Source organism: Schistocerca serialis, chromosome 3 (genome assembly GCF_023864345.2).
Source record: "Schistocerca serialis cubense isolate TAMUIC-IGC-003099 chromosome 3, iqSchSeri2.2, whole genome shotgun sequence".
NCBI classification, from domain to species: domain Eukaryota; kingdom Metazoa; phylum Arthropoda; class Insecta; order Orthoptera; family Acrididae; genus Schistocerca; species Schistocerca serialis.
The window spans coordinates 249251871-249273577 of NC_064640.1; the positions used below are offsets into that span (position 1 = coordinate 249251871).

A 21707-nucleotide genomic window follows, 5' to 3' on the forward strand; every position below is an offset into this window, starting at 1 on the left:
ATAGTGTAAAGACAGTTGTAAACGTTTCAAACAAGGAAAGATGTTAAACTTCGACCCCAAATAGTTTCGCCATGGCTCACAACACCTCGGAGGATCGTTATCTACGAGGTGCATTCAAGTTCTAAGGCCTCCGATTTTTTTTCTAATTAACTACTCACCCGAAATTGATGAAACTGGCGTTACTTCTCGACAGAATCGCTCTGAAGACGTACACATTTTTCACAACGCTGACGCCATGATTCCATGGCAGCGGCGAAGGCTTCTTTAGGAGTCTGTTTTGACCACTGAAAAATCGCTGAGGCAATAGCAGCACGGCTGGTGAATGTGCGGCCACGGAGAGTTTCTTTCATTGTTGCAAAAATCCAAAAGTCACTAGGAGCCAGGTCAGGTGAGTGGGGAGCATGAGGAATCACTTCAAAGTTGTTATCACGAAGAAACTGTTGTGCAACGTTAGCTGGGTGTGCGGGTGCGTTGTCTTGGTGAAACAGCACATGCGCAGCCCTTCCCGGACGTTTTTGTTCCAGTGTAGGAAGGAATTTGTTCTTCAAAACATTTTCGAAGGATGCACCTGTTACCGTAGTGCCCTTTGGAACGCAATGGGTAAGGATTACGCCCTCGCTGTCCCAGAACATGGACACCATCATTTTTTCAGCACTGGCGGTTACCCGAATTTTTTTGGTGGCGGTGAATCTGTGTGCTTCCATTGAGCTGACTGGCGCTTTGTTTCTGGATTGAAAAATGGTATCAACGTCTCATCCATTGTCACAACCGACGAAAAGAATGTCCCATTCATGCTGTCGTTGCGCGTCAATATTGCTCGGCAACATGCCACGCGGACAGCCTTGTGGTCGTCCGTCAGCATTCGTGGCACCCACCTGGATGACACTTTTCGCATTTTCAGGTCGTCATGCAGGATTGTGTGCACAGAACCCACAGAAATGCCAACTCTGGAGGCGATCTGTTCAACAGTCATTCGGCGATCCCCCAAAACAATTCTCTCCACTTTCTCGATCATCTCGTCAGACCGGCTTGTGCGAGCCCGAGGTTGTTTCGGTTTGTTGTCACACGATTTTCTGCCTTCATTAAACTGTCGCTCCCACGAACACACTTTCGACACATCCATAACTCCATCACCACATGTCTCCTTCAACTATTTCAATTGGTTTCACACCACGCAAATTCAGAAAACGAATGATTGCACGCTGTTCAAGTAAGGAAAACGTCGCCATTTTAAGTATTTAAAACAGTTCTCATTCTCGCCGCTGGCGGTAAAATTCCAACTGCCGTACGGTGCTGCCATCTCTGGGACGTATTGACAATGAACGCGGCCTCATTTTAAAACAATGCGCAAGTTTCTATCTCTTTCCAGTCCGGAGAAAAAAAATCGGAGGCCTTAGAACTTGAATGCACCTTGTACTACTAACAGCACAACATCATCGTTTGATATCTGCGTGCCAAGGCGTTCCCTAAATTATTAGCAGCAGATGCTGGGAGGATTCCTTAAATTCTCCTTAGTATGGGGAATAGAATCTTGCTCTAAATGTAGATGAGTAGGAAAAACGATCCTGTAATGTTCGAATGGTGTGCTGCATGACACAGTCACGTCCATTAAATATCTAAGCGTAACGCTGCAAAGCGACATGAAATAGAACAAGCACGTATAGTCAGTTGTAGGGAAGGTGCATGGTCGACTTCACCTTACTGGGAGAGTATTAGAAAAGTGTAGCTCATCTACAACGGAGACTGCGGAAAGAACACTTGTGCGGCGCATCGTTTGGTACTACTCAAGTGTTTGGGATCCTACCAGGTCGGATTAAAGGAAGATATCGATACCATTCAGAGGTCTGCTACTAGATCTGTTAGCAGTAAATTCGATCAGCATGCGAGTATTATGGAGATGCCTCGTGAACTCAAATAAGAATTCGTGAAGAGAGGGAGATGTTCTTTTCGTGAAACACAACAGAGAAATTTTAGGAAAGCAGCATTTGCGACAGATTACGGAACTATTCTACTGTCACAAACCTACATTTCACATAGTGATTATGAAGTAAAGATGGGTGGTCTCAGAGTTCATACGAAAGCATATAGACAGTCGTTTCCCTTCGTTTTATTTCGAGTGGAGCATGAAAGAAACTGACTATCAGTAGTACAAGCTGTCCTCCACCAGAAACGTGTGGTGGCTTCCGGGGCTTGTATGTAGATGTAGGTCTCTTCCTTCTTACCATGAGGTTTGTGGTGTGACACTTCCAGTTAGCTGCATGTGTCCTATGTATTGATATTAGAGTAGGCCTCAGTCTCGATGGAGATCTGCCCACTGTCCTTGCCGATACTGATTCCAGTGTTACAAGAATGGTGAAATTTTGTGAACTGGCGTAAGCAGGCAGACTTTAATGCATTATCAACTGCTCCTCATGTGAGGACAGACTTCGTCCCCATCCATGAGACTGGCATGCTGACTTTCTGTCAAGGTGCTGATGACCACGATGCTGAGCACTCCGTACCTCAAATCATCGTCATCATCACCACCCTTCCGCTGTCCCTCTCCGTTGAGACAATGATTCGTCTCCAATGCCTTACATCTTCTTCCATGCTCCGTAGGCCACTGTGTGGCTGACGGTACTCCTTTGAGTCACATTATCTACCCTCTTTCTGGTTCCATTCAATAATTGTGAATGGGAACAACGATCGCCCGTAAGCCTCGGCATGAACTCTAATTTGCATACCCAACCATGCAGTACACATTGTGGCGATTAGACGTTCTCTGCACGCTGTCTTTATGATGTGATTTTAATGGCTGGCAGTGTACATATTGTGAACGGAAATGACGCAATAACACTGACTTTAGATACTCCCAAAGTTACTTTTACGTCTGAAAAATTCATCAAGTTCAGAATGACATGTTTTATCTGCTAGAAAGTCCTGAACCAGTCACAAAGCTGGTCGTACATTCAGTGAGAGATTGTCCGAAAATGTACTGAATGCATTCGGCGTATGAAGGAAGAAGGTACCAAGTGAAAGCCATTAAGAAGGCCATCTGGATCTGACGTATGAACAGATCTGTCTGCGTTACATTAGATTTCAGTTTGCTTAGTCTATGCTAATTCCGTTGGAGAGATTTTTGTTTTCCAAAAATGTCATTGTGGCAGCGTGTCGACTTATGCCGCCATCCCATCCGCAGAGTTCAGATTTGGTGCCACCGGCGAGAGAACGAATTGAGAGGTTGCTGCCAGTGCCACCAGCGGCAGAGTGGGACAGCCGCACACCAGCAGCGCGGCTCACTCTTTCTTACATCATTTGGGCACGGCGAAGTTTCTACACCGTCCAGTTACCACCGCCTATGTTCGACGTTAACGTGCAATAACCGCTCACAGACTTCAAATAGCAGGCACTAGCAGCGGGTGAAGGGGGGGGGGGGGGGGGGGACGCGGAAGAACAGTGCAGCCGTTGTCGGAATGTGGAAACGGAGAGATTTATCTGACATCCAAAATGACAGGATCATTAGCTTCGGGGCTAAGGGAAGAAGCAATTCCGAAACGGCTAAGTTTGCTAACTGTTCGCATGACGCCGGGGTTAACGTATACCGTGCATGGCAAAACGGCGCTATCTACACTCATGCTCGTAAATTAAGGATAATGCTGATACATGGTGAAATAACGCTCTGGTGGGCGGTTTGCGGGTTTAAATCACCTCGGGGTATCACCATGCGGTGCATTTGACCTGCGGTGGTCGCACAGTGACGCTGGCAGCAGTCCACATACGCAGAGGTGTTTAGATTGGAATAGATTAGATTAATACTTGTTCCATAGATCATGAATACGACACTTCGTAATGATGTGGAACGTGTCAGGTTAATAAAAGATGTCTGTACAAGATATTACATTACACAAAATATTGCATGACACTAATGTTTAAGTTGGTTTTTTTCCCCGTCCCTTAATTTATATCTAAAAATTCAGCTAATGAGTAGAAGGAGTTGTCATCTAGAAATTCTTTTAATTTATTTTTAAATGTTAGTTGGCTATCTGTCAGGCTTTTGATGCTGTTTGGTAGGTGACCAAAGACTTTTGTGGCAGCATAATTTACCCCTTTCTGTGCCAAAGTCAGATTTAACCCTGCATAGTGGAGATCATCCTTTCTCCTGGTGTTATACCTATGCACACTGCTATTACTTTTGAACTGGGTTGGATTATTAACAACAAATTTCATAAGTTAATATATATACTGTGAGTTTACTGGGAGGATCCCTAGATCCTTAAATAGATGTCTGCAGGATGGCCGTGGGTGGGCTCCAGCAATTATTCTGATTACACGTTTTTGAGCAATGAATACTTTTCTACTCAACGATGAATTACCCCAGAATATGATGCCATACGAAAGCAGTGAATGCAAGTAGGCATAGTAAGCTAATTTACTGAGATTCTTATAACCAAAATTTGCAATAACCCTAATTGCATACGTAGCTGAACTCAGACGTTTCAGCAGACCATCAATGTGTTGCTCCCAGTTTAACCCCTCATCAATGGACACACCTAAAAATTTTGAAAATTCTACCTTAGCAACAGACTTCTGTTAAAAGGTTATATTTTTTACTAGAGTTGTGCCATTTACTGTACGGAACTGTATATACTGTGTTTTATCAAAATTTAAAGCGAGTCCATTTGCTGAGAACCACTTAATAATTTTGTGAAAAACATCATTTACAATTACATCACTTAGTTCTTGGTTTTTGGATGTTATTACTATACTTGTATCATCAGCAGAAAGAACTAACTTTGCATCTTCATCAATGTAGAATGGTAAGTCATTAATGTATATCAAGAACAGTAAAGGACCTAAGACCGAACCCTGTGAGACTCCGTACTTGATAGCCCCCCAGTTTGAGGAATCAGCTGTTGTTTTAACATTACATGAACCACTTATTTCAACTTTCTGCATTCTTCCAGTTAAGTATGAATTAAACCATTTGTGCACTGCCCCCCTCAAACCATAATGATTTAGCTTATCTAAAAGAATTCCATGATTTACACAATCAAAGGCCTTTGAGAGATCACAAAAAGTACCAATGGTTGATGTCCGGTTATTCAGAGCATTTTAAAAAAATGGTTCAAATGGCTCTGAGCACTATGGGACTTAACAGCTGTGGTCATCAGTCCCCTAGAACTTAGAACTACTTAAACTTAACTAACCTAAGGACATCACACACATCCATGCCCGAGGCAGGATTCGAACCTGCGACCGTAGCAGTCGCGCGGTTCCGGACTGCGCGCCTAGTCAGAGCATTTAATATATGATCAGTGAAAGCGTATATAGCATTTTCTGTTGAAAAGCCTTTCTGAAAACCAAACTGACATTTTGTTAGTACTTTATTTTTACAAATATGGGAGGCTACTCTTGAATACATTACTTTCTCAAAAATTTTTGATAGAGCTGTCAGAAGAGAGATTGGGTGATAGTTGTTGACATCTGACGTATCCCCCTTTTTATGTAATGGTTTTACAATGGCATATTTCAGTCTATCGGGGAAAACACCCTGCTCCAAAGAGCTATTACATACGTGGCTGAGAACCCTACTTATCTGTGGGGAACCAGCTGTAAGTACCTTGCTGGAAATGCCATCAATTCCGTAAGAGCTTTTACTTTTCAGTGAGTTTATTATTTTACTGATTTCAGAGGGAAAGGTTGGTGGAAATACAGTTGTTTCAAACTGCACAGATATGGCCTCTTCTATTAGTAGCCTTGCCTCTTCTAGCGAAGATCTAGATCCTATTTTCTCCACAACATTTAAAAAATGATTATTGAAAATATTTTCAATTTCTGATTGTTTGTTAGTACACTTGTCATTCAGTTTTATGGCACTAAAGTCTTCCTGTGCTCTTGGTTGCCCTGTTTCCCTTTCAACAATATTCCAAATTGCTTTAATTTTATTATCAGAGTTACTGATCTCAGACATGATACACATGCTTCTGGACTTTTTAATAACTTTTCTTAGTACCGCAAAATAGCTTTTATAATATTGAACAATTTCGGGGTCAGTACTCCCTCTTGCTGTTAGATACAGTTCTCTTTTACGGTTGCAAGATATTCTTATTCCTTTAGTTAGCCAAGGTTTTTTATATGTTTTCTTGGAATTATGTTTAACTATTTTCTTGGGAAAACAATTTTCAAATACCCTTAAAAATGTATCGTGAAATAAGTTATATTGGTGTTGGTGCATGTCAAGTAGGGTGCAGCGAGTAAGTGTGCAGCCATTTTCAGACGTGCTAATGGTGACTGTGTATTAAAAATAGCTCGAAGAACACATATTGATGATGTTTTGAGGGGTAGAACACTAGGGCGACTGGAGGCTGGTCAAACACAGCAGGTCGTAGCACGAGCCTTCCATGTGCCACAAAGTGTGATCTCAAGGTTATGGCAACGATTCCAACAGACAGTTAACGTGTCCAGGGACGTTCACAGTGTACAACACAACAAGAAGACCAATATCTCACCATCAGTACCCACAGACGGCCACAGAGTACTGCAGGTAGCCTTGCTCGGGACCTTACCGCAGCCATTGGAACAGTTGTCTCCAGACACACAGTCTACAGACGACTGAACAGACATGGTTTATTCTCCCGGAGACCTGCAAGGTGCGTTCCACTGAATCCTGGTCACAGGAGAGCCCGTAAAGCCTGGTGTCAAGAACACAGTACATGGTCATTGGAACAGCGGTCCCAGGTTATGTTCACGGACGAGTCCAGGTATAGTCTGGACAGTGATTCTCGGCGGGTTTCCATCTGGCGTGAACCAGGAACCAGATACCAACCCCTTAACATCATTGAAAGGGACCTGTATGGAGGTCGTGGTTTGATGGTGTTGGGTGGGATAATGATTGGTGCACATACACCCCTGCATGTCTTTGACAGAGGAACTGTAACAGGTCAGGCGTATTGGGATGTCATTTTTTACCAGTATGTCAGCCTTTTCAGGGGTGCATTGGGTCACATCTTCCTTCTGATGGATGATAATGCACGGCCCCACCGAGCTGCCATCATGGAGGAGTACCTTGGAACAGAAGATATCGGGCGAATACAGTGGCCTGCCTGTTCTCCAGACCTAAACCCCATCGAGCACATCTGGGATTCTCTCGGTCGACGTATCGCTGCACGTCTTCAAACCTCTAGGACACTTCAGGAGCTCCGACAGGCACTGGTGCGAGAATGGGAGGCTATACCCCAGCAGTTGCTCGACCACCTGATCCAGCGTATGCCAACCCGTTGTGCGGCCTGTGTACATGTGCATGGTGATCATATCCCATAATGATGTTGGGGTACATGCGAAGGAAACAGTGGCATTTTGTAGCACATGTGTTTCGGGACGGTTTTATCAACTTATCACCAGTACCATGGACTTACAGATCTGTGTCGTGTGTGTTCTCTGTGTCCCTATGCTATTAGCGCTAGTTTTGTGTAGTGCCACGGTGCGTGGCACAACATTCTACAATTATCCTTAATTTATGAGCATGAGTGTACAACGGTGCCGAGGTAGCTGTGGTGCACCATCAGATTACAGCGGTGGGCGACGGCTGCGGGGATGTGTACGGGCGAACAGACGTGCAACTGTTGAGCAACTGACCGCCCCGATCAACCAAGGGGCTACCAACAGTGTCTTCTCAAGGACCGTTCAGTGAGTATTGCTGCGCATTGACCTCCGCAGCACGCTCTTTGTTCATGCACCTCTATGATGACTGCTGTTCATCGGCGACGAATGCCGGAATTTGATCACCAATACCTCAACTGGACGTCTTCTTAGTGGTGACAGTGGCCTTTTCAGATGAACTACGTTTCTTGCTCCATTGGACAGACAGCCGTTGGCCCTGCAACAATCGTCAGAAGTGTCCTGATTGGAGGAGGGAGCATTATAGTCCGAGGAACGTTTTAGTGGCACTCCCTGGGTGATCTCGTCATCCTAGAAGGCACAGTGGATCATGACAACTATGCATCTATCCTGGGGGACCACGTACACCCTTACAGCCAGCGTGTTTTTCAGTGGCTCGATGGCACCTACCAGCAGGACAAAGCAATATATCAAACAGCTCGCAGTGTACGTGAGTGGTTTGAAGAGCACCAGGGTGAGTTTACCGTGTCCCCGTTGCCACAGAACTTCTCGGATTTAAATCCAATTGAGAATCTGTGGGACTACCACGATCGGACTGTTCGCGCTAGGTATCCTTAACCGAAAAACCCAGCGCACGTGGGCACGGCACTTGAGTCGACATGGCAGTACATCCCTGTCGGTACCTTCCGGAACTTAGCTGACTTTTTTCCTCCACTCCTCACAACTGTCTGCACTGCAAAAGTGAATATTCAGGCGTTTGACGGGTGGTTACATTAATGTGACTGAACAGTGAACTTGCTGACCGGGACAGTTCCACGATTTGTAATGACGATCTTGCTTGTTACCGAACTTGGCCTAAGCTATTTTTCCTACTGTTTCTGTCTGCATGTGCATAGTCTAACACGTATTCTCTACAGACGAATGGAAAAACTGGTAGAAGCTGACCTCGGGGAAGATCAGTTTGGATTCCGTAGAAATATTGGAACACGTGAGGCAATACTGACCCTACGACTTATCTTAAAAGAAAGATTAATGAAAGGCAAACCTACGTTCCTAGCATTTGTAGACTTAGAGAAAGCTTTTGACAATGTTGACTGGAATATTCTCTTTCAAATTCTGAAGGTGGCAGGGGTAAAATATAGGGAGCGAAGGCTATTTACAATTTGTACAGAAACCAGATGGCAGTTATGAGAGCCGAGGGCTGTGTGGCTGCGAGGCACAATCACATGTCCCATCAATGGCTATTAACCTCATACACAGGTTTCTCCGAGACTTTTTCAGCAGCAATGTTAGTCTGAGTGAAGCACATATAAATGGGCGTCTGTTAAGGCTTCAATGTATAAGCAGACCTGTGATTAAGGCTACGGTTGCACTTGAAAGGAACAGGTTTGGCAACAAAAGACCCTCTCTTGTGAGCAAAGTCAGAATAGCGCTAATAATTAGTGCCAACAATTCTATTTTATCGGCGGCGATAACTAACTGAAAAATACGCTGGTTTGCAAAACTTAAGGACGAAAGTAGCTTTCGCATGATGTGCCACTGCCAAGTAACATAGCTCGATGAACTGGACCTCACATGGAGATAACTGTTACAGTATAGTACAGAGAGTAACTGACCGAAATGTTGTTGTTGTTGTGACTGTCAGTCCAGAAACTTGTTTGATGCAGCTCCCCATGCTACTCTATCCTGTGCAAGCTGCTTCATCTCCCAGTACCTACTGCAACCTACATCCTTCTGAATCTGCTTAGTGTATTCATCTCTTGGTCCCCCACTACGATTTTTACCTTCCACGCTGCCCTCCAATACTAAATTGGTGATCTCTTGATGCCTCAGAACGTGTCCTACCAACCGATCCTGTCTTCTAGTCAAGTTGTGTCACAAATTTCTCTTCTCCCAAATTCTATTCAATACCTCCTCATTAGTTATGTGATCTACCCATCTCATCTTCAGCATTCTTCTGTAGCACCACATTTCGAAAGTTTCTATTCTCTTCTTGTCCAGACTATTTATCGTCCATGTTTCACTTCCATACATGGCTACATTCCATACAAATACTTCGAGAAACGACTTCCTGACAATTAAATCTACACTCGATGTTAACTAAAAGAAATACGCAATTTTATTCAAAGACAACAATTACACTTCCGGCCGAGTGGCCACGCGGTTCTAGGCGCTACAGTCTGGAACCGCGCGACCGCTACGGTCGCAGGTTCGAATCCTGCCTCGGGCATGGATGTGTGTGATGTCCTTAGGTTAGTTAGGTTTAAGTAGTTCTAAGTTCTAGGGGACTGATGACCTCAGCAGTTAAGTCCCATAGTGCTCAGAGCCATTTTTTTGAACAATTTCACTGACGTCACCGTGATTCGTGATTGACCCTTGGATATTACAGAAGGCGGAACATGATTCTTAATAGGGTGTGTGACTATCACGGACGATAATGCACGCTCTAAACGTGCTCCCATGCTGCCACGCTGATTTTGTGGCAGCGATTACAAATGGTTCAAATGGCTCTAAGCACTATGTGACTTAACATCTGAGGTCATCAGTCCCCTACACTTAGAACTACTTAAACGTAACTTACCTAAGGACATCACACATATTCATGCCCGAGGCAGGATTCGAACCTGCGACCGTAGCAGCAGCGCGGTTCCGAACTGAAGCGCCTAGAACCGCTCGGCCACAACGTCCGGCCAGTGATTACAAAATCGAGTCAAATTTACAAAGAAGTTGGCTGTATGATCCTCCTCATCACTATTATGTTACACCCCCACTGCCCTGGATTCATGCACGGATTCGGTTGGGAAGAGTGTTCAAAAAACGGCTCTGATCGCTATGGGACTTAACATCTGAGGTCATCAGTCCCCTGGAACTTAGAACTACTTAAACCTAACTAACCTAAGGACATCACACACATCCATGCCCGAGGCAGGATTCGAACCTGCGACCGTAGCGGTCGCGCGGTTCCAGACTGAAGCGCCTAGAACCGCTTGGCCACACCGGCCGGCCGGGAAGAGTGTGTCCTCTCCTGGGACAAGCTGTCTCACAATTGTTGCGAGCCAGCCAACTGTTGTGCTTGATATCCTAGATCTGGCACTGGGACAGAGTTGGCGTGCAAGCAGATTCCACACATGCCTTATCGGAATAGATTTTGGGATCTTTCTGGTAACTGGAGCACGTCAACATCACGCTTAGTTCATAGAGAAATGCGTCATACCTGGACAACCATTATCTTGTTGGAAAATGCTACCAAGATACTATGGCATGAGAGGTAGCACGTGAAGACTGGAGTACGTCAACATCACGCTTAGTTCACAGAGAAATGCGTCATACGTGGACAACCATTATCTTGTTGGAAAATACTACCAAGATACTATGTCATGAGAGGTAGCACGTGAAGACCCAGGATGTCCGTGACGTACCTTTGTGCCGTCTTCGCTTAGTGATTACCAGCAGTGACCTGCAGTGAAATCCAATGGCCACCTACCGGAGTAACATTGCTGTGCCTCTCCAAAACATTGAAAGAACGAGACCTCTCCCCAGGTCGCCGCCACAGTCGCTGACGACGGTCATCTGTGGTAGTGCAGAACCGCGATATATCGCTAAACACAGTGTGAAGTCATTTATCATTAGTCAATGCTGCCCGATTAGGGCACCATTCCAAACGCAACTGTTTCTACTGTGGTATTATCAGCAGCCTACACATGGGACAGTAATTTCCTAGCCGACTGAGGCTATTCTCTGCCCAATGGCGCAGTATGACACAGACCGTTGCAGACAGTTCATTACTCATTCTCGAATGATGATGAGGTCCCATATTCCAGGGAGAGTAGCGAACGATGCGGGAGACCCGTACGGACGACTAGGCAAGGTCGTAGCGGAGGTGGTTTGCCATTGCCTTCCTCCGACCGTAACGGGGATGAATGACGATGATGATGATGAAGACAACACAACACCCAGTCATCTCGAGGCAGGGAAAAATCCATGGCCTATCGAACCTGGGACCCCGTGCGCAGGAAGCGAGAACGCTACCGCAAGACCACGAGCTGCGGACAACTTCTCGAACGGCAGGTGCGGATGTGAAGGGATTACGATGTGTTTGGTGCACAATAAAACGATCCTCCCTTGTGGTGGTCAGACGTGGTCGACAGAAACCTTGACGACGGCCGGGCGGAGTAGCCGAGCGGTTAAAGGCGCTACAGTCTGGAACCGCGCGACCGCTACGGTCGCGGGTTCGAATCCTGCCTCGGGCATGGATGTGTGTGATGTCCTTAGGTTAGTTAGGTTTAAGTAGTTCTAAGTTCTAGGGGACTTATGACCACAGCAGTTGAGTCCCATAGAGCTCAGAGCCATTTGAACCTTGACGACGAGTTTGCCTGTTCTCACTTTCCCACGCTGTCAAAGATCGGCCCACTGCCACATCCCAATTCCCCACATATCGGGATATTGAACACTTTAGGTCGCACCAGATGATCACTTCTAGATATTTCACTATTATTATTTCTAGTGATTTTTCATCAATAGCAGAAGCGAACAGTTATGTATGTCTTCGTCTTTTATATGCAATCGTTACATTTATTTATGTTCAACATAACATTTATTTCTTGAACATAAATAAGTGTAACGTATTCATACTACCTCACGTTTATTTATATTCAGTCTGCAGCTCGTGATCTAGTAGCTAACATCGCTGCCTCTAGATCGTGGGACACTGCTTCAGTTCCCGGTCGGGTCAAAGATTTTCTTCATTCAGGGACTGGATGTTCGTGTTGTCCTCCTTATTTCACCTCATCTTCATCGACTTCTAAGTCGTCGGAGTGGTGTCAAATAGAAAGACTTGCACCAGGCGGCCGAACTACCGCAGAGAGGGTCTCCCAGATAGTTACGCCATTTCGTTTCATTTACGCTCAGGGTCAACTGCCAGTCCTTACACTTTTTATCAGTCCTGCGCAAATCTTCCTGCGTTTCGCTAGAGCAGGCCTGGCCAAAAGCCGTTCCACTACCGCGAGCGTTGGTCGCCCTTCTGCCTATCGCTCCAAGCCCAGCAGCAATACAGTAATATCAGAAATTGAGTCAGCCTTGATGCAAAACGCCTTGTTATTCGTTCGTTTCTTTACTATCCCAAACTAGTTTCGCCGACAAACATCACCAGCGTCAGTGGTTTTTTTTAATCTAAAACATGCAGAAAATGGTATGATTCTACAAACACAGTAAAAAATTATTACATTTTTACAAATCGTCTCTTGAAATATAGTTTTATATTGACACTTTCATACTACCTTATTTGTTCGCTAAGTAAAAAGACGGAAACAGAAAAAGAGCACAGAAAATATGTCACAAACAGCGCCAATAATTGCTTAAAACATGCTGTAACATACAAAAAAATAAGGTAGTATGAAAGTATCAATATAATACTATATTTCAAGAGACGATTTGTAAAAATGTAATAATGTTTCACTGTGTTTGTACAACCATACCATTTTCTGCATGTATTAGATTTAAAAAAAACCACTGCTTATGGTGATATTTGCAGCCGAAACTAGTTTGGGATAATAAAGAAACAAACGAATAACAAGGTGTTTTCCACCAAGGCGGACTCAATTTCTGATATTTCTGTTTTTCTATGCAAACAAGGACCAAATGGAAGAGTTCCAAGATAATATTATTGTTCCATCAGCAATTGTGGCTGAAGCAGGGTCGTCCACAACGTGCCAAACTTCACGCGGGCCGAGTGTCCGGGGCGCGTGCGGGCCACGGCTCGGCCTTTCTCGATTTTGTCCGTTTCTTCGCAGAAGTACTCGGTACAGCACTTCATTTCATTTAGTATTGCGATGTGGCAGTTGTCAGTCGGCTCAGCTCTCCTCAGTTCGGCAGAATCGTGGTGTCAGCGCTGTTTATCGTTCACTATCTGTTCGCAGTATAAAGGACGTTCACAGGTCCAGTGGATGTTTGCACAAAAATAGGCAGTATAGCGTTCTATCGTCAAAAGCCTTTAAAAATGAATAGGAATGACAGAAGTCAAAGTTGAGAGTTCTCAGCATATACTATGCAGTCGCTATCGACAAGGGATCTCAAGTTGATTCCGTATTTCTAGATTTCCGGAAAGTTTTTGACACCGTTCCTCACAAGCGACTTCTAATCAAGCTGCGGGCCTATGGGGTATCGTCTCAGTTGTGCGAATGGATTCGTGATTTCCTGTCAGGAAGGTCGCAGTTCGTAGTAATAGACGACAAATCATCGAGTAAAACTGAAGTGATATCAGGTGTTCCCCAGGGAAGCGTCATGGGACCTCTGCTGTTCCTGATCTATATAAATGACCTGGGTGACAATCTGAGCAGTTCTCTTAGGTTGTTCGCAGATGATGCTGTAATTTACCGTCTAGTAAGGTCATCCGAAGACCAGTATCAGTTGCAAAGCGATTTAGAAAAGATTGCTGTATGGTGTGGCAGGTGGCAATTGACGCTAAATAATGAAAAGTGTGAGGTGATCCACATGAGTTCCAAAAGAAATCCGTTGGAATTCGATTACTCGATAAATAGCACAATTCTCAAGGCTGTCAATTCAACTAAGTACCTGGGTGTAAAAATTACGAACAACTTCAGTTGGAAAGACCACACAGATAATATTGTGGGGAAGGCGAGCCAAAGGTTGCGTTTCATTGGCAGGACACTTAGAAGATGCAACAAGTTCACTAAAGAGACAGCTTACACTACACTTGTACGTCTTCTGTTAGAATATTGCTGCGCAGTGTGGGATCCTTACCAGGTGGGATTGACGGAGTACATCGAAAGGGTGCAAAAAAGGGCAGCTCGTTTTGTATTATCACGTAATAGGGGAGAGAGTGTGGCAGATATGATACGCGAGTTGGGATGGAAGTCATTAAAGCAAAGACGTTTTTCGTCGCAGCGAGATCTATTTACGAAATTTCAGTCACCAACTTTCTCTTCCGAATGCGAAAATATTTTGTTGAGCCCCACCTACATAGGTAGGAATGATCATCAAAATAAAATAAGAGAAATCAGAGCTCGAACAGAAAGGTTTAGGTGTTCGTTTTCCCCGCGCGCTGTTCGGGAGTGGAATGGTAGAGAGATAGTATGATTGTGGTTCGATGAACCCTCTGCCAAGCACTTAAATGTGAATTGCAGAGTAATAATGTAAATGTAGATGTAGATGAAGCGACGGGTACTGCAAATTTGCTACGAAACTATATTACAGTACCATGCAGAAAGGATTTAACGATTAAGTTGACAGAGAAAGGGCAAAAAATTACAGCAATCCACAGACGGGGTTCGTTGCGCATCAAGAAGCACTTTGTGTTAAGGCATGCAGCACGTGAATACATTGGTGGTGCAAATAGTAAAATCACTCTAAACGCAAGCATAATTCCACTGTAAGTTCCATCAGTTTTCGATGAACCTGAATTAAGAGTATGGAGACTTTTCATAGGACTCAAAAGTACATTGGTTAAGTCAAGCGACATACCTGGAACGATTTTGTTATTTAAAACTCGCTGTTGTTGAATTTATGAAGGAAAAAGGAATGCAGGAACGAAAATTAGTGTTGTGGACCTGGGGCGTCCACTTTGATGAAAATCTCGCTGATACCTGGTAGGATGGATGGAAGGGCTCTATGACAGCACACACACAATGAAAATAACACGGAATAGTGAACAGTAAAATATATTACTCAGCTTTGGTAACGCTGGTTACAGCAATTGTAGATGCAGGTTTAGCCTACCTGTCTTGCGCTGGCAACAGTTCCCTGAGGACAAAATAAATAATGGTCCCTGAACTAAAGTCGGAGGGAGACCAATCTTCTGCCTTGATGTACTCTTCGAAGGGGGGTTCCAAACAATCAGAACTTATTTAAATCTCTAGACATGCGGTCTCTGTCTATACACGATAATTCTATTCAACGTTTCTACTGAAGGCCAACCACTGTTTGTCTATTGACTACTTTTTCTATCTCACTCGACAACCTGAAGACTTGAAGACACGACGAACGTTCTGCAGGAACTCCCTAGCAAGACTCGAGCTGACTTGAACTTGCAACTCACCACTTCAACGCGCACACGGTTACTTAAACGTCTCTCTTCCTGTTGGCGCTGCCGTTCCAGGGCACGTGATTCTCGTGGGCGGAGTGATTAGTTTGCGCCCAGCAATGTTCCTGCTGCGGACGTACTTCCACGGTACTTCTGGTGCCAACTGTCGCAAAATCTTCTTGTGTGGTATCTCAGTACACTACAATTGTAACAGCGAGAAAGCATTGCAGACCTCACATTTTAAGTGGACTGCCCACACTACCCACAATAAGACACTACAAGATAAGAAACAATTTCATATTTGATGGAGATGCATTTAAAAAGAAAATTGCGTTATAGAAGTGATAAATACAGTCATGTTCCCTAAGCTCACCGTCCTTAAAGAAAATGGGAGGTTTGAAGAATTCATTGTGGCTTTAAAATAATTGCATGGATAGTGTCCTGAACGTTTTGAGGACGCTGTCAATCTTATATATGTTTTCGAGTCGTTTTCGAGACAGTTTGCTGTTTCAGTTGAAAGCGATCCTGTGCATCTGCAGATGTAACTTATTGACCTGCAAGTATATTCCCATTTTAATGACAAATCCCTTTAAGTTAAAACCGTCCAGAACATCTACATTGTTTTCCTCAGGTGAAGTTTCCACATCTCCATAATGAGGTTGCAAAAGTGCTACAATATTTCAATCGACATATTTGTGTGAAAGACTTTTCTCGAGTATGAAATTAAATAAAGACGATTATGTGGTAAACTGAGTGTGAAAATATGTGACATTGTCTGTGTCTGTCCTTATGCCGAAAGTTTGTCAAAGATTAAAACTATATTAGTCTTCGGTGCAGCAAAAATAGTTAAATAGTACCGAAAATTTGTTTGGTTTGTTATATATGTTGTTGAGAAATGTAAATTTAAAATCAAGTCTTATGCAGTGTGCATTACCATTTAAATACAGCGCACTCGCAGTTTCCCCCTGTCCCCCCTCCAATCGCTCAGACAACGTGCCATGGCAGTGAGGTAAATGTGCAGCGAGGCTGAGAGCTATGGCTCTCGTTCCACGGCCTGCATACCGAAATCTTGGCTGGCTCTGAGCTAAGGGATGAGGAGGGAGAGGAAAATGGAGGCCGCATCCAGACGAAGCTAGAGCAAAGATTCGACTTGTCAGACGCCACACAATTTGCTGACAATATTATTTGCAATAAATTAGATTTCCGTTCTGCATTAAGTGGAGAAGCCTTATTGGAACTTCCTTATGACCTCAGTCACTAGGATGATATGATGCACCTGTCTTGTGACGAACGACAGTGAATGCTGACTGAACTCATTGCTGCCTTTAGGGAAAAAACTGAGTCAAAGGTAGTGAAAAAATCTTTTGTGGTTGGCATCACCAATTATTTGGATTCATTAAGTGTCTTAACGTAAGGGAAGAATCATTTGGTAACTGATTTGGTGGACAAGACTGATGTTTTGAAACAAAAATTAATCCTATGAGAAAATCGACTTCAAGTTCATGACATGGAAAATTTTCCCTAACTGAAGGCAGTCGTTTGTGGACCAGACATCATTGACTACGTTCACATTTCATCATGACTTCTTGAATAGATTCCCTGAAATTGCGTGACTGAAAACTGGTTTCGATTTATTTGACAGACAGTTTTATTTTCTGATTGTTGATGAACCTCATTACATGATTCTTGAGCTGACAATCGTGCAGTGTATCACCCAGCTCAACGACCTCCTTGTTCAGTCTAGGAATTTATAAATCTTTAATTAAATGTTACCGCAAGAGCAATATCTTCGACTGCGCAACAAGCCACTCAGCTTTCTTTAATGTGTAGTTTTACATATGTGTGTAACTGTTTTTTTATTATAAAACTGAGAAAGTCTCACTAACGTTCGGGTTTAACAGATTTTGGTTTACATAACTCAATGTGTTTGACTGTATCATGAACCATAGTTCCAGATATATTACATATTCTAAAATCGAAATGTGTATGCATTTATAAACGTCACAATATAGTGCTAAATGTCTATATGTAAAGTCTTTTGTAGTTCCGCTCGCTATTTAATAAGTAATAAAAGCTATTGCTTTTGCAAAACATTAAAAAGTGTAAAATAAACATACACGATCAAATCCTGCTCATAAAAGTATGCTGCAATATTGGCCTCTTAGAAGTAGTTGCACTGTGTTGCAAACACGTCTCCCAAGTTACCCTCGTGTGCAGTCTTCAGCATAGAGCCATCTCGCTCAGACACCTTCTCGGAATAGCGCAGTGGGTGGGGAGGGGGGGGGGGGGGGAAGGGGAAGGGGGGGGGGGAGAAGCCGAAACGCTGAGCAGACTCAGTTCCGTTCGCAGAGCGCGGGTGATCTCTGGGAGCTCAAATCTTGACCAGGCCTGCGCTAGAGTCTTCTAGGGTTGCAATCTTCCTGCAGACAACAGCATCGTCTGCATACAGCCTCGTAGAACTTCCGACGTCATTTCTTGATAATTTACACATACACTGAAGAGCCAAACTGGTACATCTGCCCCCACGAGCACCCAGAAGTGCCGGCCCACGACGTAACATGGATTCAGCCAGTGTCTGCAGTAGTGCTGGAGGGAACTGACACCATGAATCCTGCAGGGCTGTACATAAATCCGTAAGAGTACGAGGGGTGGAGATCTCTTCTCAACAGAATGTTGCAAGGCATCCCAGATATACTCAATAATGTTCATATCTGGGGAGTTTGGTGGCAAGTGGAAGTGTTTCAACTCAAAAGAGTGTTCCTGGAGCCACCTTGTAGCAATTCCGGACGTATGGGGTGTCGAATTGTCCTGCAGGAATTGCTCAAGTCCGTCGAAATGCACAATGGACATGAATGGATGCAGGTGATCAGAGAGGATGCTTACGTACGTGTCACCTGTCAGAGTCGTATCTAGACGTATTAGGGGTTTTCTCCATATTCATGAGGTTTTCTCCATATTCGTACACGTCCACCCACTCGATAAAACTTGAAACGAGACACGTCCGACTAGGCAACATGTTTCCAGTCATCAAGAGTCCAATGCCAGTGTTGACGGGCCCAGACGAGGTGTAAAGCTTTCTGACATGCAGTCACCAAGGGCGCACGACTTGGCCTTTGGCTCCAAAAGCCCATACCGATGATGTTTCGTTGAATGGTTCACATGCTTCCACTTGTTGATGGCCCAGCATTAAAATTTGCAGCAATTTGTAGAAGGGCTACACTTCTGTAACGTTAAACGATTCTCTTCAGTCGTCATTGGTCCCGTTCTTGCAGGATCTTTTTCCGGCCGCAGCGATGTCGGAAATCTTATGTTTTACCGGATTCCTGATATTCGCGGTACGCTCTTGAAATGGTCGTACGGGAAAATCCCCACTTCATCGCTACTTCGGAGATGCTGTATCCCCCCGCTGGTTCGCTGACTACAACATCACTTTCAAACTCATTTAAATCTTGGTAACCTGCAATTGTAACAGCAGTAACCGATCTAACAACTGCGCCAGACATTTGTTGTCTTATGTAGGTGTTGCCGACCGCAGCGCTGTATTCTGCCTGTTTACATATCTCTGTATTTGAAAACGCATACCTATACCAGTTTCTTTGGCGCCTCAGGGTACAATGAGGTCACAGAAGTCTTGGCATACCACCTAATATCGTGTCGGATCTCCCGCCGTAGTGCACCAACTCGAACTGGCAGGGACTGAACAAGTCGATGGAAGTTCCCTGCAGAAATGCTGATCCATGCTACCTCTATAGCCGTCCAGCATTGCGAAAATGTTGCCGGTGCAGGATTTCGTGCACAAAGTGACCTCTCGATTATTTCCCATAAATGTTCGATGTGATTCATGTCGGGCGATCTGGATAGCCAAATCATTCGTTAGAATTTTCCAGAATGTTCTTCAAACCAATTGCGAACAACTGTGGTCCAGTGACATGGCGCTTTATCACGCACAAAATTTTCATCGTTGTTTGGGAATATGAAGTCCATGAATTGCTGCAGATGGTTTCCAAGGCCAAGGCCAGAGGATCCAGTCCATGACATGTAAACACGATACCGTCCATGGCGTTCTTCTTCTGTGCGGATGCACACATGTTCCCCGAACTCTTACGGGACTTGGTAAGAATGTCTTCCATGAGTAATGAGTGTGTTGGGGTGGAACACTACGAATGTAGTGTGTGGACATACTAGGTGAGAATGTGGGTCTCGCGGGAGGCGTGCGCGAGAGAGTCCCTCCAGTCGTGCTATCCTCTGTGCCCTCGGTGGCTCAGATGGATAGAGCATCTGCCATGTAAGCAGGAGGTCCCGGTCGGGCCACATACTTTCACCTGTCCTCGTTTATATGTATCTACGCCCGTCAGCACCTGAAGGTATTAATATAATTCTAATTTCGTTCTAGACGGCTGCAGGTCATCAATGGTGTCTGTTCTTTCAGACATGTCCGAAGAACAGACACCATATCCATATGAGTATTAATATTAAGTGACTAGTCCACGTTTGAAGTCACTGAGCTGTCTTGACTGACCCCGTCTGCTAATACTATTTATCTACTGACAACACGATAGTCGCCGCCTCCTTTTATATTGGCGGGTCCGCCTGTCGTGACATTTAGTGGTCAAGTACGCATTACATAGGGGTGTCCGTATACTTTTGCTCGTATAGCGTGTATTTGCACTATGCTGGAGGCGCAGTATTGGAAGTAGACTCTTCGAAATCTTCCATTAAGTTTGTTAGTCTCTTTCAGCATTAGCTTCAATAAAAGTGCCTACTCCAGTGTTTTGCCGATCTCCTCGGGGAATTTATATTATATTTTATTTTATTTTTGTGTTTGTGTTCCTTTCATTGACAAAAAAAGAAAACTGTCTTCTTCTTGACACATGAATTTTTCAGGTGGACCACGACCGATTGTCGCAGTTTCCAGTCGCGAGGAAGGCTATACATGCTTCTCGTGTGGCTGCGATAGGCTTTTGTTGCCGGCTTTTCTATATTCGTTGTATGACATTTGAAACCATGAGTTTCTGTACTCATTTCTTCCACGCACACTCAGAAATACTCTATAGCTTCCCGTTATCATTTCACAACATCATTTGTAACGTCGTTTCGCAGCAGTCTTCGTAGAAATATTCTTTCGTATCCGCAGCCTACGAATGACATTGTTGTGAAATTACTGCATATAACAGCGTAGGAAATAACACGCTCGCATATCATTTGAATATCTTCAGTAGAGTTACCTTGCACGGAAATAACACAGGTTCGTATTTGTTTACTTTAGCAGTGTGCTGCGTTATTTTGTTGTGGCTTTTATAGCGCCATGGTGTGGTGCTGCTGCGCAGTGATTCGAGATATAGCGGATGCGTTCGACGTCTGTGTCAGACACTCGGGGACGGCCCGCCGATTTGCCTTTACACAATCAACATGTTTCTCGGAATTATTCATGCCATCGTCTAGTGCTTTGTGCTGTAGGAGGGTCAGCATCATACATAGTACGAAAGTCACGCTGAACACTTATTACTGACCCGCACTCGCAAAGCGTTGAACACTACTGTTGTCCCGACACCATTTTTACTTGAACTGAAGTGAGCGCACAATGCTGCTACCTAGCGGGAAGCATGTAAAATTCGAGAGTTTGTTCTTTCAACAGTACGTTGTTCACGCACATATCTCAAATAACATAACAGTCATCATTTTTTAAAATCGGATGATTCTCTTTCATACCCGCTATATATACGAGCCAGAACGGCAGACACATAAGAAACAAAAATAAATGACGTAACTTCTGTTTTTTTGGATATTGATTTAAACCTTATGATCACTACTTTTTATTCTACACTACTGGCCATTAAAATTGCGCCACCACGAAGATGACGTGCTACAGACGCGAAATTTAACAGACAGGAAGAAGATGCTGTGATATGCAAATGATTAGCTTTTCAGAGCATTCACACAAGATTGGCGCCGGTGGCGACACTTACAACGTGCTGACATGAGGAAAGTTTCCAACCGATTTCTCATACACACACAGCAGTTGACTGGCGTTGCCTGGTAAAACGTTGTTGTGATGCCTCGTGTAAGGAGGGGA

General features: G+C 44.2%; 1 protein-coding gene across 1 annotated transcript in view; it reads left to right on the top strand.

The window, feature by feature from the left end:
* LOC126471578 (histidine decarboxylase) overlaps positions 1-21707 on the top strand; it is a 401219-nt gene that overhangs the window by 130627 nt on the left and 248885 nt on the right. The window lies entirely within an intron of this gene.